Source organism: Falco naumanni, chromosome 6, assembly GCF_017639655.2.
Source record: "Falco naumanni isolate bFalNau1 chromosome 6, bFalNau1.pat, whole genome shotgun sequence".
In the NCBI taxonomy this organism is placed as follows: domain Eukaryota; kingdom Metazoa; phylum Chordata; class Aves; order Falconiformes; family Falconidae; genus Falco; species Falco naumanni.
Window position 1 is genome coordinate 9,632,033 of NC_054059.1, and position 16,010 is coordinate 9,648,042.

Consider the following 16,010-nt stretch of genomic DNA (forward strand, 5'->3'; position numbering starts at 1 on the left):
GAAGGGGCAGGCAATTCAGGAGGACTACAAGTATGTTGTGAGGTTGTGCAGGGCAAAGATTGGAAAGGTGGAAGCCCAGCTAGAACTCAGGCTGGCCACTGCCGTAAAAGATAACAAAAAACGTTTTTACAAATACATAAGAAACAAAAGGAGGGCCAAGGATAATCGCATCCTTTATTGGATGTGTGTGGGGAACACTGCCACCAAACCTGAGGAAAAGGCTGAGGAACTTAATGCCTTCTTTGTCTCAGTCTTTAAGTCAGAGCAGTTATCCTCAAGGATACTCAGCCCCCTCAGCTGGATGACAGGGATGAGGAGAAGAACGAAGTCCACATATCCAGGAGGAAACAGTTTGTGACCTGCTGCTCCACTTAGATGTGCCTATTTCTATGGAGCGGAATGGCATCCACCCAAGGGTACTGAGGGAGCTGGTGGAAGAGCTTATCAAGCCACCCTCCATCATTTATCAGCAGTCCTGGCTAACTGGGAAGGTCCCAGAAGACTGGAGGTTATCCAATGTGATACCCATCTACAAGAAGGGCAGAAAGGAGGATCTGGGGAACTACAGGCCTGTCAAGCTGACCTCAGTGCCCGGGAAGGTTATGGAGCAGATCAACCTGAGTGTGATCACACAGCACGTGCAGGACACCTCGGGGATCAGGCCCAGCCACCAGGGGTTTATGAAAGGCAGGTCCTACTTGACTGACCTGATCTCCTTCTATGATAAGGTGACCTGCCTACTGGATGAGGGAAAAGCTGTGGATGTTGTCTAATTAGACTTTAGTAAAGACTTTGCCACTGTCTCCCACAGCATTCTCCTGGAGAAACTGGCTGCTCGTGGCTTGCACAGGTGTACTCTACACTGGATAAAACGCTGGCTGGACGGCCAAGCCCAAAGAGTGGTGGTGAATGGAGTTAAATCCAGTTGGTGGCCTGTTTAATATTTTTATTGATGATTTGGATGAGGGGATTGAGTGCACCCTCAGTAAGTTTGCAGATGGCCAAGCTGGGGAGGCATGTTGATCTGCTTGAGGGCAGGAAGGCTCTGCAGGGGAATCTGGACAGGCTGGACCGATGGACCAAGGCAGTCCTGGGTTAACAGTTGGACTTGATAATCAAAAAGGTCTTTTCCAACCTAAATGATTCTATGAGTCTATGATCTGAAATTCTAGTTGTGTCACCTTTATTTATGTTATCACTTTCTACTCAAGTAGCTCCCTAAGATTCAACAATTCTGCTTAGAGATCAAGAGCAAACCATGTGCAGAAACGGTCAAGGAATTGCTAACCTCTGTGAAAGTTAAATTACAAAGGAGAGAACATCAGCTAAACTCTTGGAACAAATGATTCTACACCATGTGCAATGAGTACAGTTCTGAGCAACATGTCAACAACATTTTAGATGGCCCAGCTAGCCTCACGCTAGAGAGGTTTCCAAAGCAACAAGAATCTTGTGAAAATGGTTTCTGCCCAGACATGATAAATTGGGATACTCTGGAAAATACTTTTGACAGGAAACAGAACAAACACTTTAAATTCTATGACCCCAGGGGAAGACACTTATCCCTGAGACATTTATGCATCATGCTTCTTCCACATACAATTTAGCATGGTCATGTGCTAATAGCCCTTCATATGACACAGAAAATTACAACAAATTCCCAAGCCATCTTAAGCAATATTATTCTTATCTAGTAGTATGATTTCTAAAACATACTGAAAGAAATTAAACATACCAGCAGTAGAGCATTCAAGCTTCCATTTTGGAGTAAGAATCATAATAATTGCCTTACAAGTTACATAAGAAAGACACAAAGTTTTAAAAAGTAAATTATAATTCCTGCTATCCTGTTAAAGCAAGCTAAAATAAGAGCCACTAAGAAATCTCACTTAAGAGAAAACCACCAAAAAAACGAATACAGAAACTTCTTGGGATAATTTGAATTTATAAACCTATTTTACTCCAATCTACAAGGCATAAACTTAAACTGTCATTTCTGTCTTACATGTTTTTTTTTTTAAGTCTATTCTAGAATAAAAACATTCAGTTCTTCACAAGCTGAAGCATGAAATATGTTGGGGGTTTATTAGTTTTTTCAGAAACTAATCTGAAATAAAGCTTGTAAAAGTATCTATCATAGTATGGGTCTTTCCAAATCAAACGGGCTACTTAAGCATATTTCTAACTTTTTTTAAAAAGTAAAGTTCTAGACCAGACAGTCACATGCAAAGTCACTATTAGGGGAAAAGGAGAAAGAAACCAACAAAAATAATTTAACACAATTTCTCAGTTATGAACACTTCAGTACTAAAGAAAGGTTTGTGTTGTGTGTTTTCATTCCTGGTTGAGGAGGAAGAATTGCCTCCATTCCTGTAAACTCATAGGAAAAAGAAAACTGTGGAAAAGCAAAGAGGCTTGTCAATTTAACAATAAAGTAAAAAAAACCCTGGTTTTATCTCCCTCAGATGTATGCTTCGCTCCAAAAGGAATCTGAAAACAATTCACATTGACTTTCAACTCCAATGAGTCATAAAAAACTGACAACAGACTATACCACGTACTTTGTTATGTATCACCTTTCACCCCATCTTCCAAGTTCTATTGCGACTTCTGTTTCTCTATCCATGTTTTGCTTAGCTTTCAGGGAGTCAAAGGATAGATGGATGATGATTTAGTTGTGGTTATGAATAAGCTGCTAATAACTAGTGGAAAACCAAACAATGGCAAAGACTGAGGCCTTAGCACATAAAATAAAATCCAGATTTTATAACTAGATCTTCAAGTATCATATCAAAGTTATTTTAACATATCAGAAAAATATCAGAAAAACAACCTAAAAAAGCAGAAAAAATGTAAGCTGTCAACCCATCAGTTTCCCCATTTAATAGTTACTGCCCATATGAAAAGTAATGAGCAGGACACCAAAGAGTTCTCATATTCTTTCTTCTTTTCAAGTGTCCTTAAAAGTGGTAAGGAAGCTTCTCCTGACCAGAAATGCTATGGTCCTTTGATGGCAGCTGATGTCTGAATGGGCCTTCCCAGACAGAACTGTGTTCTGTTCATGGGCAGCCCTGTCTGTCCTTCAAGATTTCCACTCAATTCCCTGGGTCAGCCTTACAAATATCAAGCTTCTTTTCAGCAGAAAGGTGAGAGATAACACATTCATAACATCACTTCATTCTCTGATGTGCATTTCTTTAATTTACCATAAGGAAGTGTAGGAGTACCATATGCAATAACCTATTGTTAAAAGAAAAGATGTTGTTTGTTGACATAAGAAATAATATTCTCATCCTACAGGAAATGTCATAAAGTCCACAGCAATGCTAGTATGTTGGAAGTAAACATCATACATACAACATTTTTATAGGTAAAGAATGACAATAAGGTAATAAAATAAAGTTCTGAAAAACAACAACAGCAGCAGCAAGTTCTCTATTAATTAAAACCATATCAGAAAACAATGGATTGCTGAAAAATACAGCTGTATTGGTTTCAAAAGATTTGACAGAAGTTTACGTATCTTTAGAAAATGTACAAAAAAATAAACAGCAATCACTTTGTTTTAGTATCTTTAACAAACACAACTCAGAGTAATGCAAGATTCATGTTCATTAGTACTTAATCATAATTCATTCATTTTTTAAAAGAAGGTTTTGAAAATGCTTTTCATCTCATAAGGCTTTTTTTTTTGTTGTTGTTCTTCTAAAAGCATGATAACCTTACCCCACATTCAGCTTCACTTACTAAAATCATCTCTACCAATACTAGGGTTGGTAAGTATCAAATGAATCTAGCAAGTGGCAGATGGCTGGTCTGAAAACAAATCAAAGTAGTAGGTTATCACACAACATGCATTTATATTGCTTGCCACAGGATACTGTGAAAGCTGAAAGCTTGCACAAGGAGAAAGGAAACAGCCATATGATAGTGAAATCCACTGATAAACATGTAGAACAGTCACTCTCCACCTTAGATAGCCAAAATTGCTGGATACTGGGGGAATGTTTCTGGAAACATCTCCAAACTCTTCCCTGCATGTCTACTACAGCTGCGGTCTGAAGCAGAATATTTGACCTCTGGTTTGACAGCACGGCCATTCTTGTGTTCTCCTACCTTCCAATCTACTTTGCTGCCCTACCCACTGCCATCAAGTTACTTCAGAGAAGAAAATCGTCTTCCCTTCTCCAGGCAAAGTAGAGCCTTGTTTCAGCTCTGGAAGTTTGCAACCAATGGCTCTATATGCACCACAAACTTCAGTTTCAGTGAGTTCAGCCCTTCCTCCAAAGCCTTAGGCAGAATCCATCATTCCAGGATCAGAACTGCAGAGGAAAAAAAGCCTCAACAGAAGCAAACCTAGGGGCTTTTGGACTCACTGAAAACGCAGTACCTACTCAAAGCTTGTATTTATCTGCAAAAGAAAACAGAAAAGCCATGAAAAGACAAAACATAACACCTAACAGAGCAAGAGGAGTGATTCTAGGCACTGCCCTGTGTGAGGAAAAGGACAAAGCTGGTTGGAACACAAGCCTCATATTTTAAGAAAAAAACCTGACATCTGCTTTCTGAATCACTTTCATCCAATGAATCAAACTCTCTGTATACTTTTCATAAATATAAAAGGATAATGTTGAAGAAGACAGGTTTCCTTCTAATTATGCGGTTATTTTTCCTTTTCTGTAAGTCAGATGCTGAATATCACATAATTGTTCAAGGCAATGTTCAACTAAACCGACTTTTGTCTTTGGTTTAGGAAGAAGTGTTTTATTTACATATTTATGCTTCCTCTAGTTTTGGAAAAAAAATCTTACGTTTTATTGTACAGAAAAAATCTTTAGGAAAATATTTATATTTCATATAAATATAATGTTTTCACAAACCAGTTGCCTAAAATGTATGAATATTTCCCTTAGAGATGATTATGAAACAAGACAATAAAATATGGTGTTTCCATGATTCTAGCATCTGCCTACAACATCAGCTTTCCACTACAATTATGTCACCAAACCCCTAAACCTCCTCCCAATTTTCAGAGACCACCACCAATGTCTTCCAAATTTTAACTGGAAGACTCAAGAGGCATGGTAGGATATCATAATATAACAAAGACTGGCCGGGATAGAAAAGCAGTGCTACTTTCTTATTTAATGTATTTAAAACTATGTGGAATACGTATGTAGAATAAAAGGATTAATAGAATTTAACTATATGAAAATGATGTTGCTTATTCAGCTTAAATGTGTAAGAAATTACAGAAGCAAAATATTTAATTGAAAATCATACGAAATAAAAATACCATGAAATCATGAGTACACCACAGGGTATCTAGAAGTTCATATACATGCTGTAAAGCTTAATTTTAGAAGCAATTACTCTGACAGAAAACATTACAAAACAAAAAATTGATCAGATTGCTTCTTACAGTCTTTTTAGGCTTGGCTTTACAGAAACTAAATGGGTATGACTGAGCAAATATGGTTTCTCTTTCAAATTTTACTTCTCCATTAGTTTTCCATTACACTTTCCTGGAAAAACCTAAACCAGTACTATTCCAGACATTTTCATATTTTTGATTTGTTTGTTTGATTTTTTTTCAAATGCCACAGCAGCACAGTAGTGTAAATAGGGTTTTAAGAGCTTCAGACCAGCAGTTTAGAACTGGTGTCACAGTAAAACCAGTGCTGAAAAGGAGTGATAGGCAGTTCAAGACCGGCCCTCTAAAATTCATCATGGCAGAAATAACTCTAAAGACACATTTAGAAAGATCCTTTTGAAACCAAAAATCTTCCACAGCTTGTGTGAAAATTGTAACATCCTGCCAGAACACAAAAAAGCAAGGTAAACTTAAAAGGGATTAAACTATAAATTGATCATCGAAGGCCAGCTAGTTTTTCTTTCAATTTTTGAAGCAGAAAAGAATGTAAAAAATACACGGGCAGGATTATGTACAGGGAAGTGCTTTTAACTCTAAAAGTTATGATACCAACTGAAAAAAATCATGGAAGAATTACTGAAGAAAGATATGTGGTCTGAGCATTATTATTATGTGAAACATACTAGGTCGTACCAAGACAACGAGAGTCCAAGGGCTTCATACGCCTAAATCTGGAATAGCATGACTCCCATTCAAGGCAGTTTGGGGCAAGTTCTCTGCTATGCAAGTCAGTTTGGCCAAACACGTATGATCGGACCTGCCATCTGGATTGTTCTGTCACTCTCAAATGAGTCAGCTGGGAATGGCCCAACTGGCCTTAACTAAAGGAAAAGATGCTGGAGAGTGCAAAGTTAAGCCAAAATTTGGATGTATAACACCAGCATTTTCAGCAAGCACAGAGTCATTTACAGCGAGCCTTATTTCTTGTGCTAGCAGGATGCCATTGAGAAATGCTGAAACTGGGAATGCCAGGATTTGAAATGACCTGGAAGAAAGCTGAAGAAAATTGAGGAAGATTTACATATGGTAAGCGAAGCACGTGCTTTTTCACTCTTTGGTATCATTTCTTATGCCAAATCTTCGACACAGCTCAGTAAGACTACCTAGAATTGACAAGTAGTGAAGAGGCACAGGCTTATTTGTACTTCATAGAATCTGTTTGAAGTATAATGTTCTGCAGTTGAATTGGATATCTAACAGCTGAGCACGCTAGCAAAAGTACAGATGGTTTTATCAAAAGGCTGTGCTAAGCCAAAGACTTAAGACCCAATAAAGCTCAAAATGACCAGAAGTGCACTCTGTTGCACTCTCCAAAAGGAGACTATTGCACCCAAACTACAGGGATATCATAGAAGCTTAAAGCAATTGAGTTTGAAGCAGAAGCAGCATTTCAATAATTAGAAACAACAGCCCAGTTGGAGCTGAAAGTTATGTTCAAAGCGAAAAAAGATCTGAACAAAGCCAAATGAAACAGCATCTGCATTGAGAAACCTAAAAGACAGTGTTTCAGGCAAATGACTGAGTTGCCGGTGGACCTGTTATAGAATGCTGATATCAACATACCTGTAGGGGTCCATATGGGATCCTGATAAGAGTTAGCAAGCTAAAGTTTTCAGAAACACACTGTCATTCATGTGAACATGGTATGAGAGCTGCATAAAAGAAATGTCAAGGTATCAAAAAACCCCAGCCATAAACAACTGCAGCAATAGAATAGTGTTGTCAGTCTGTGACAGCACTGGAAGTCAAGAACATACTTGCACTTGGTGGAACTGATTTTTGTAGAAAAAAAGAAAAAGAAAAAAAAAAAAAAAGAGAGTTCAAATTAGCTTTCAGCTAAGGTTGCGACGGCCTCTTATGACCTGAACCAGCCATACTACTAGGTGAATTAGATCAGAAAACCTCTCCTGTCTTCCTTAGCAGTTACAACTTGCCCTGCCATTCCTTTCCCTGCTGTGTTCCCATCTCCATCCTTTAGGCTCTCCTCTATTTTTATCCCTCTCCCACCTCAAGATAACAAAAGGTAAGGTAAAGTGTCCCATTGGCCAGACCATGTTCTGGGCCAGGAGTGGAACCACACGAATCTGAAATACACAGGAGGTTGTATTTCATCAATTATCACAAACTGTTTTGCTCTTAATGTCTCTGAATTCTGAAACTGGTAAAAATAATTTTTTTTATTTGATCTGAACTTCCCATAAGAACATGGTCTTGGGGGGTAAAAAAAAAAATCAGAGTGGAAAATAAGCAAATCTGCAAACCGAAGAAAAAGAAGATGCTCAGAGGGCTGGAGCACCTCTCTTGTGAAGACAAGCCGAGACAATTGGCGTTGTTCAGCCTGGAAAAGAGAATGCTCTGGGGAGACCTCATAGCCGCCTTCCAGTACCCAAAGAGGGCCTGCAAGGAAGCTGGAGAGGGACTTTTTACAGGGGCATGTAGTGATAGGACAGGGGGAATGGCTTTAAACTGAAAGAGGGTAGATTTATATTGGATATTCAGGAGAAATTGTTTACCATGAGGGTGGTGAGGCACTGGCACAGGCTGCCCAGAGAAGCTGTGGATGCCCCATCCCTGGGAGTGCTCAGGGCCAGGCTGGATGGGGCTTGGAGCAACCTGGTGAAGGTGTCCCTGCCCATGGCAGCGGGGATGGAACTAGATGATCTTTAAGGTCCCTTCCAACCCAAACCATTCCATGATTCTATGATAAATCTCTTCATTTTCACTTCAAAACTATGGATGTTTTGAAGGGGATCGAAGTAGCAGAATAATTAGCAGTGTCTAAAACACCGCATGCTGCTTCCACAGAAAGCAGAGTTTAAATTAGAATATGGTACTTAGCTAAAGAATTTCAGAGCTTAGTACAGTTTACAGAGGTTACAGAAAACAGTCCCTAATCCTCACCACCATTAAGAGAGCGCATGACCTTCTGTGTAAACAACAAATCGTATCATGCCAACAGAGTTAAGGTAACTGACATTCAGAACAGATTCTCAGAGATGATTCTACTCTTTCTGAAGGTGCCAGAGTACTTGCCAACTACCAAATGAGCACACAGTAGGCAAAAAACAATGCTATTGACAGATTTACTGTACAAACAGAATGCAGTGTTAGATATAGCATAATAGTTATTAAAAATTTGTCCTGAAAAGATCAGAAAAATTCCAAAATTTCAGAGGATGACTAGCCTTTCAAAAGGATAGCTAAGCTTCAGTTTGAGACAGATTTTTTTTATTTTTTTAGATTATTTAAATAGTCTGGAACAAGAAATAAAGCATCTTCCTAACTGTGGACCAGATGTAATAATTCAAAATACCTGCTATTTCATTTTATGCACAAAGCTATTTAAAATAATCTAATTCTATTTAATAATTACCAGTAGGCAATATAAACAAGAGCGTAGCAATGCTTCTTGAAGTGCCTTTAGTAATACAACAGCATTCCTCTTTTCTCTTTGCTACTTTAAAACAGATATAACGCTGCAAATTTAATGCAGTTTAACATAATTGCTTAATTTATTAGGCAGGATTAAAACCAGTGTGAAATATATTAAAATAACATATTAACAAATCAAACTAAATACACAGGCCACCTAGCTCTTCAAAATTATTTCAGATGAATGCAGGAAATACATTAATACAAGTATGACAGAAAAATCATTACAGATTGACTCATTAAAAGAGGAGAGATGAAACAAAATCAAATCCTATCAAAATTAAGGTGCACAGATCATCTTTATTATGCTGTAACTGACGCCTAGCAAATTTCTAATTATTAGAAGGCCTAGCCTACCTAGTATAGTAATCATAACATTACTAATGAGTGAAAGACAGCAGCAACATAAAGAAAACCTATTTCAACACTCAAACTTAATTTATTAGACAAAAGTCACTATCCTGAATCTGACCTTTTATACATTCCATTGCTATCGATGATCTTGTAGAGAATATGTATGCTATAATAGAGGGAAAAATTCTGGGATAATAGAGGAATTTACAGACTGTGAGCAAATAAGAAAGAGACAACTGCTACATTTTAACAGCCTTAAGGAAGCCATGCAATGCATTCGTTCTGAGTTTCCCTGATGAAAGCAAATTAGCCAATAAGGAATTAATTCCCAACTGTTTCTGCTTCTGAACTGAACTCACTTAAATCGAATTCACGTTCTCCTATACTATATTGGCATACAGCCATTGATTTAAAAAAGATTTTAAGCTCTCCAGTCCACGAACTCTTAAAAATTTCTTACTTATTTTTGTCACAGGCCTATCTCTCTTCCTTAATACTGTATATTTTATATTCCCTTCTGGAAATGGAGGAGATGGGATTATCACCATGTAGAACTATGGTTCATTTAACATTCTTTTCAGTTCTCAATCCTCTGGCCAATAGGAATCGAATAACTTTGACTTCCTTAATCCTAAAGGGTTACTTAGACTTCTTCCACCTACTGCTCCCTCAGTGGGATCTCAGTCTAGTGTTCGGAACTGTATGATGTCAGCCCTGGGCGCTTCACCTTCCTATAAAACTTCCTTGATCACTAATTAATCTCTTTGCAGAAAAAAATATGCCCTGTGATTTGTTCCAAATCCTTTTGTCCCCAGGTGACACATGGATTTAGCAACAAGCAGGAAATCAGTTATATATTTCTTTTTTCACCCCAGCTCTTGAATGTCTGAGATTACATCAGAGTTACCAACTCAAACACTTGTGTGCAGACGAGGGAACTTATTGTCTGGGTTCTACACTGATTTTAATTCCACTCCTTTTTGAAAAAAATAAAAAGAAGGAAAAAGAATTAAAAAAGCAAGAAGCTATGAACTGCGAAGCATTCTTTCCTTTTACAGGAAACTGTTGTTTTCAGGGTCAGAAGAAAATTTAACCTGTTGTGAAAGATCTTCATGAACATCATCCTTGAAAGGCACAGAGCTAACAGTGGTTCAAGATGACAGTAAGGAAAACGAAATGGATCAGCTGGCTGTGGTAACACAAATGTATGTACACAGATCTAGTATAAATACACTTCTTAAGGGATTATAGTGAAAACTGGAAAAAGTAATACATAAGAAGAATGTATCAGACCTCTTGGATATGTCTACAATGTGAGGGTAGGCATCTTGTCAAACTCTTCTCAAACTAGACCTCACCTGTGTGATGCTAATGCCCTTATTTCACTGGATCCAACTCTGGCTGTACTTGTGGAACAGCCAAAAAGCACAGCCTCTCCAAGTACGATCCATGGAACTGGCTTCCTCTGAAAAGTGATTGCCATTAACCATCTTAATACAGTTTGAAAATCTTCAATGAAAAGAAAGATTCATCCACTCTATCATTAGAAAGAATGAAGTTACCAAGAGAGAGATGACCACAGAGAAAGGCATTTCTCTAGGTAAGCACACAGACTCAAACTAGGAGCTGTTCCTCATCTAGGAAGAAAATGTAGGCTCATTCAGAAGCATACAGAGTATACACATGCTCCCTCTTATGACTTTCATGAAGATGACAACTAAATTTCTGGAAACACTTGTGACAGATTTAGCTGTGTCTCTGAAGTGTTTGAAATGTGTTGCTTCTCCTATGCTTGCACCTAGCGAACAACTGAAAAGCAGGATGTTTCAGAGAGTAAGAGGCAGAATCCCCATGTTTGTGGGAAGCCAGAACTCACAAAAGCAAGTCAGTTGTGGCATCATGAGGCTCATCACAAGTCTGAAGACAGAAGCTTCTAAATACAACCAAATCCCTAACCCAGCTACTCTAAGCTGAGGTGGGCTAATAAAATTCAAGCAATTCCAAGGGTAAGTCTTTTGATATACCATGATCTTTCAATAGCAAGAATGGAAGTGATGCTGGACACAGTATATGCATCTTCTGCTAGTGTTGAAACATGAGACCAAAGACTTCTACCTTGATAAAGTCAATGGCTTTTACTGCTTTTCTTTGGCTTTATTAGAGTTAACTGACACAGTCGTTAACATCAGCAATTGTACAAAGCTTTCTGAATTTCTCCTTAATGGAGAAAGAAGGTGGTAGAACCTGAAGTCAGCTTCTTGCCTTCTTCCTCATCAATTGGAAACTGTCATTGGGACAAACATCTTTCATTTCACAGCTCTATTTGAACACTAAGTTCATACTGCCTCACGTAAGACACAGCCTTATTGCCAAATAAAAGTGCACAACAGCAAAAAAGGAGAAATATATTTGACTATTAGCAGGACTGTAACAATAGGAAGAGTCAGATAGCCAAGAGAACATTCTTCCTGAACCAATGCTCTTTCTCACCTCATTTTTGGGGGAAAAAAAAAAAAAAAAAAAAAAAAAAAAAAAAGTCTTAAGAGATCAGGTGGGTAACACAATATTTTTATGGAAGTAGTCCACATGCATTGTTCCTAAAAGCAATGACCATTTGAAGGTGGGAAACTACTGTGACAAGGAAATAATTATTCCACTCATATCTGGCCTTCCCATCCTTGCCAGCAGGTGCCCCATTGTCTTTCTGAAAAAATGAAACCGCTTTGGAAACATTCAGAAACACTGAATGAGGGTTTTCAAGGGAAATTTGCAGCATTTGAATTCTTCAGCACATTTAGGACTGTATAAACTGCAGCCTCTTCTAACGATCACAGCACTTCCTGAATCTACTCTTCTTACTCACCCTTTAGGATCCATTGTATGTGGATCCTCAGAGAAGCACAAAGTATTGGCTGAAAATCACTGCCTTAGAAAGAAACACATCTGTAGTGACATCAATAGTCCAAAGTGAAAAGGTAAAGCAGGGAATAAAGAGATTACAGAGAATTTGCACGTATGACAAGAATTTTCATGGAACATCCACAAAGAGAAAGTAGCTAGGAAGTTCTTGCACAAGATCTGGAGATCAGGAAAGAAAATACACTAGATATTACCTTTCAACAAAGGTATCTCTTTCTCAGATGCAAGTTTTTTTCACCTTCAAATTTCAATGCCACCTAGTTCTCCCATAAAGACAAAGGGCAGTAAAATATTCTGTTTATCTTCTTTACATCACATACTGGTTTATATATTTCTGTTGTAACCCTCATTTGTTTCCTCTTTAAATCACAGTCTTTTGTTCTCTCAGAATAAATGACTTCACAAGTCTAAAGCTATTGGCTTTATCCAAACCCATTCTAGTCTGTTACAAATTTTCTGGAAAAACATTATCACATGACCAAGATTGCTAAAACTCATCATCTATATATCTATCAGTTTATCTCACAATCCTAATAATATTTTAGAACAGTTGTTCTGCATGGGAGTAATGGCTAAGAACCTATTTTCTGTACTTGGTAAATTACGCTAAATTTAAATAACTCACTCTTAAGGGTTAAACAAAATAATAATTAATTACAGTTATGAGTAAAAATTACACTAACCTCAGTCTTCAAAATTTAAATCTACAATAGCTAGCATCACCTTGCTATACTAACTGATGAAAGAATAATTACAAAATACTTGGGAATGTTTTTTAATTTGCTGCTTTTGCACGCAGTATGATTTATCTTAGGATTTAAAACTGTGCTTAATTACATATTAAGAGATGGCAATATGTGCAACAAGATTCCATTAATGCCACTTCCTGTCATCCTTCATATTGAAAACAATCTACACTAGCTCACCTATAAAATGAACTCGTAACAAACGCCTACTTCATGCAAAGTAGCACATTAATATTCTACACAGACTGTAATTGCCATTCTGCTGGCTTTATAATATTCAAGTTTGTAAGCAGTTTTGAATAGCAGTCAATGACTTGTTCTTTTGGAATGCTCCCCTTGCATTTATATTAAAAGGCTTTGAGAAGACAGTCACCGACTGGTGGGAATAATTTTGCAGGAACATAGATACATTTTTCAGGTTTATTTTGACTTTGTAGAAGTCTGAAAGTATTTCTTTGGTCTTTGTTTTCAAAAAAGTTAACTAATCCAAGTACAGAGATTACTCCAGTAGCTGCAGTATTCACTAGAGACAATCAAGTTCTGAATTACTTTAGAAGGATACAGCACAACAAAAACACCATTAGAGCATATTGACACAGATGCTTAAAAGACTAATGCAAATTTGGCAATCTCTTTTAAGAACAAACTCTGGATGCTAATGGGGTGAGTAGGTAAATAAACGGAAAGAGGACTAAATGCAACACAAATATGAATGACCGGTAAGAAAATTAGCATAACGCAATAGTTTTAATGTGAAACCATGAGACAGCAAGACTGGAAAAATGTAATGTGTTTGACAAAAGTTACCCTGTGCTGCTAACCCTTCTATGTTGTCCAAGTGTTGTAGAAAGTGACACAACTGTTCTCCACGAATTACCTTCCCTGTTTAGTCCCAGACTTGTTTTGCTGTGCTTGTTAATCAAATGTGAAAATTATATAAGTGGTATTTCAAGTGGTATGGTAGAGAATTTAGTATGCTGTGAAGAACAGCGCAATCTGTTACTCTAAGCCACTGATTAGGATGTACAAATGAAACTCTTCCTAAGAAAGTAATTCTCTGTACAAAAATGGGACGTCGGAAGCACTGTTATGTACTGACTTCATTTCAAAGGACATATGCAAATCTCCTTCCCATTTCCAACTTGAAATAAACGATTCAGGTGCTTCAACTAAGGCAAACCACCTAGGGTTTATAAACTGCAATACTACAGGTGAGCTGCACAGAAAAAAAATATTAAGAAACACCCATTTCTTAAATTTTCCTACTTCTTAGAATAAGCTGTCTCCCACTCACGTCTACTGCTGTCAAGGCTATTCTGGAATATTCATCTTTTTCCCAGCATGGTACCAGGAGCTTACTGAAAGATCTCACACTGGGAACTAGGCATAGAAGTGGAAGCACTGTGATATTTTTTCAGTTATGTCCCTCTGTGATCTAACACTCAGTATTCCAGTACCAAGAATGTCTGGTTGTTTTTTTTTTAATCGAGAAACACACAAGACAAAAATATGAATATTTACTAAAAATAAGATGAATATCAGTTTAGCTTCTAAACAGAGTCTGCCAAAACTAAGAAGTTCAGAAAGTAGGAATATCAACAGCCTTAGAGCAAACCACATTGTGAGATGACAGGGAACAATTATTAAAAATGCAAAGTTGACAGAGTTGCAAAAAGATGTGAGAAGGGTAGCAAAAACTGGCTGACAGCAAAAAGTCAGACAGTGACAGTGACTCACTAGCCTACTTTGAGAAGTATACCCTAACTAGGAAATCACATCTACTGCTCAAATATTAGCTACAAGCAGGCACACAAATTAAGAACCAGAAACAGTAAGATGGCAAGAAATCAGTTATTTTAGAATTTACAACTAGACCGTCCTTGTTTGTGTATTATCTGCAGCATTTCCTTAAGCATGTGACAGGTATTATTACTCTACTTTGTGTGTGTACATCAGATTGCAGAAGGCTGATATTCTACACAGTCTGTGAAACCAAAACAACCCAGTTCTCTGTTGCTGCTTTGCTTACCTAGAAATCAGCTCTCAAAGGTTTTTCTTTTTGCTGCTGCTGTTTCACATCTTATGATACAGTTACTTTACCCTTCCTAATTTCAAATTTGTATCCACTCAGTGGCATTTCTACAGCACAATGGGCCTTGAAGGGAAGGAAAGAGCTTGGAAACCCAAACTAAACAAACAAGCTCATATTTTTCAGAAAAAATATTTTGACTTAAAAGTTCTTACAGCAAAGAAACATAGAGTAGAAATTCTCTTTTTAAAAATAACTCCAAGTCCTTAGTGATCATGTATCTGAAAGTATTAAATAATGTATTATGTTTTTACATAGTCTTCCATTTTAAATCTATAAGGGCCCACAAAGACCACACTGCTTGATCTGAAAGTTCAAGTTAAAAATCATGACTTTTTTCCCCAGAAAATGAATTTATCATCTTTTCTGAAAGATACAGAGCTTTATCTTAAAGATGATAAACTACGGAAGTCATTATTTTTCCTTGTAAACTGCCAGTATGTCAGCTGAATTTTCCAAGTATCAACATTACAAATGGAAAAGTATGCTGATGTAAAAGTGAACCTATTAAAAGAAAACGTGAAAGCAAAGGTAAAACACTAAATAATCTATAGGTAAGGAATAGAAGAGGAGGTAATTAATAGCACTGAAGGTAAGGTAAAAATTTATAATGCAAGTATCTGATGAGAGAAGCTAAAGGGATCATAGAATATCAGTAACTAGCAGAGTATGAAAAAAAAAACCAAAACAAAACAAAACTAAGAACTTTGAAGCATGTTAGGAACAAAAGTAAAACAGATAAAACTCAGATACCCTACTAAATGTAATTAGGAAGATTTTAAGTAGTCATGAAAAAAAAATATCAAAAATAGACGAGTGGTTTCTCCTCCAGTTCTGAAGTGGAAGAGGAAAAGAATATTTCTATTCCATATGATATTGTGGACAGAACTGAAAATGTGAAACATCATCTGCAACAGCCTAACAGTTTATTAAAAGATGCTCTCAAGTTTGTTCCAGAACCTTTTTAGCATTTCTCACTATGAATTTATGTCAAGACCCACACTAAAACATCAAACGTATATACATATTAAGCCCT

The 16,010-nt window shown here is 37.2% G+C and overlaps 1 protein-coding gene across 1 annotated transcript in view; it reads right to left on the reverse strand.

Moving 5' to 3' along the window:
* The window catches only part of MEI4 (meiotic double-stranded break formation protein 4), an 80,424-nt gene that overhangs the window by 8,554 nt on the left and 55,860 nt on the right, over window positions 1-16,010 (reverse strand). The gene's annotated exons all lie outside the window — the stretch shown is intronic.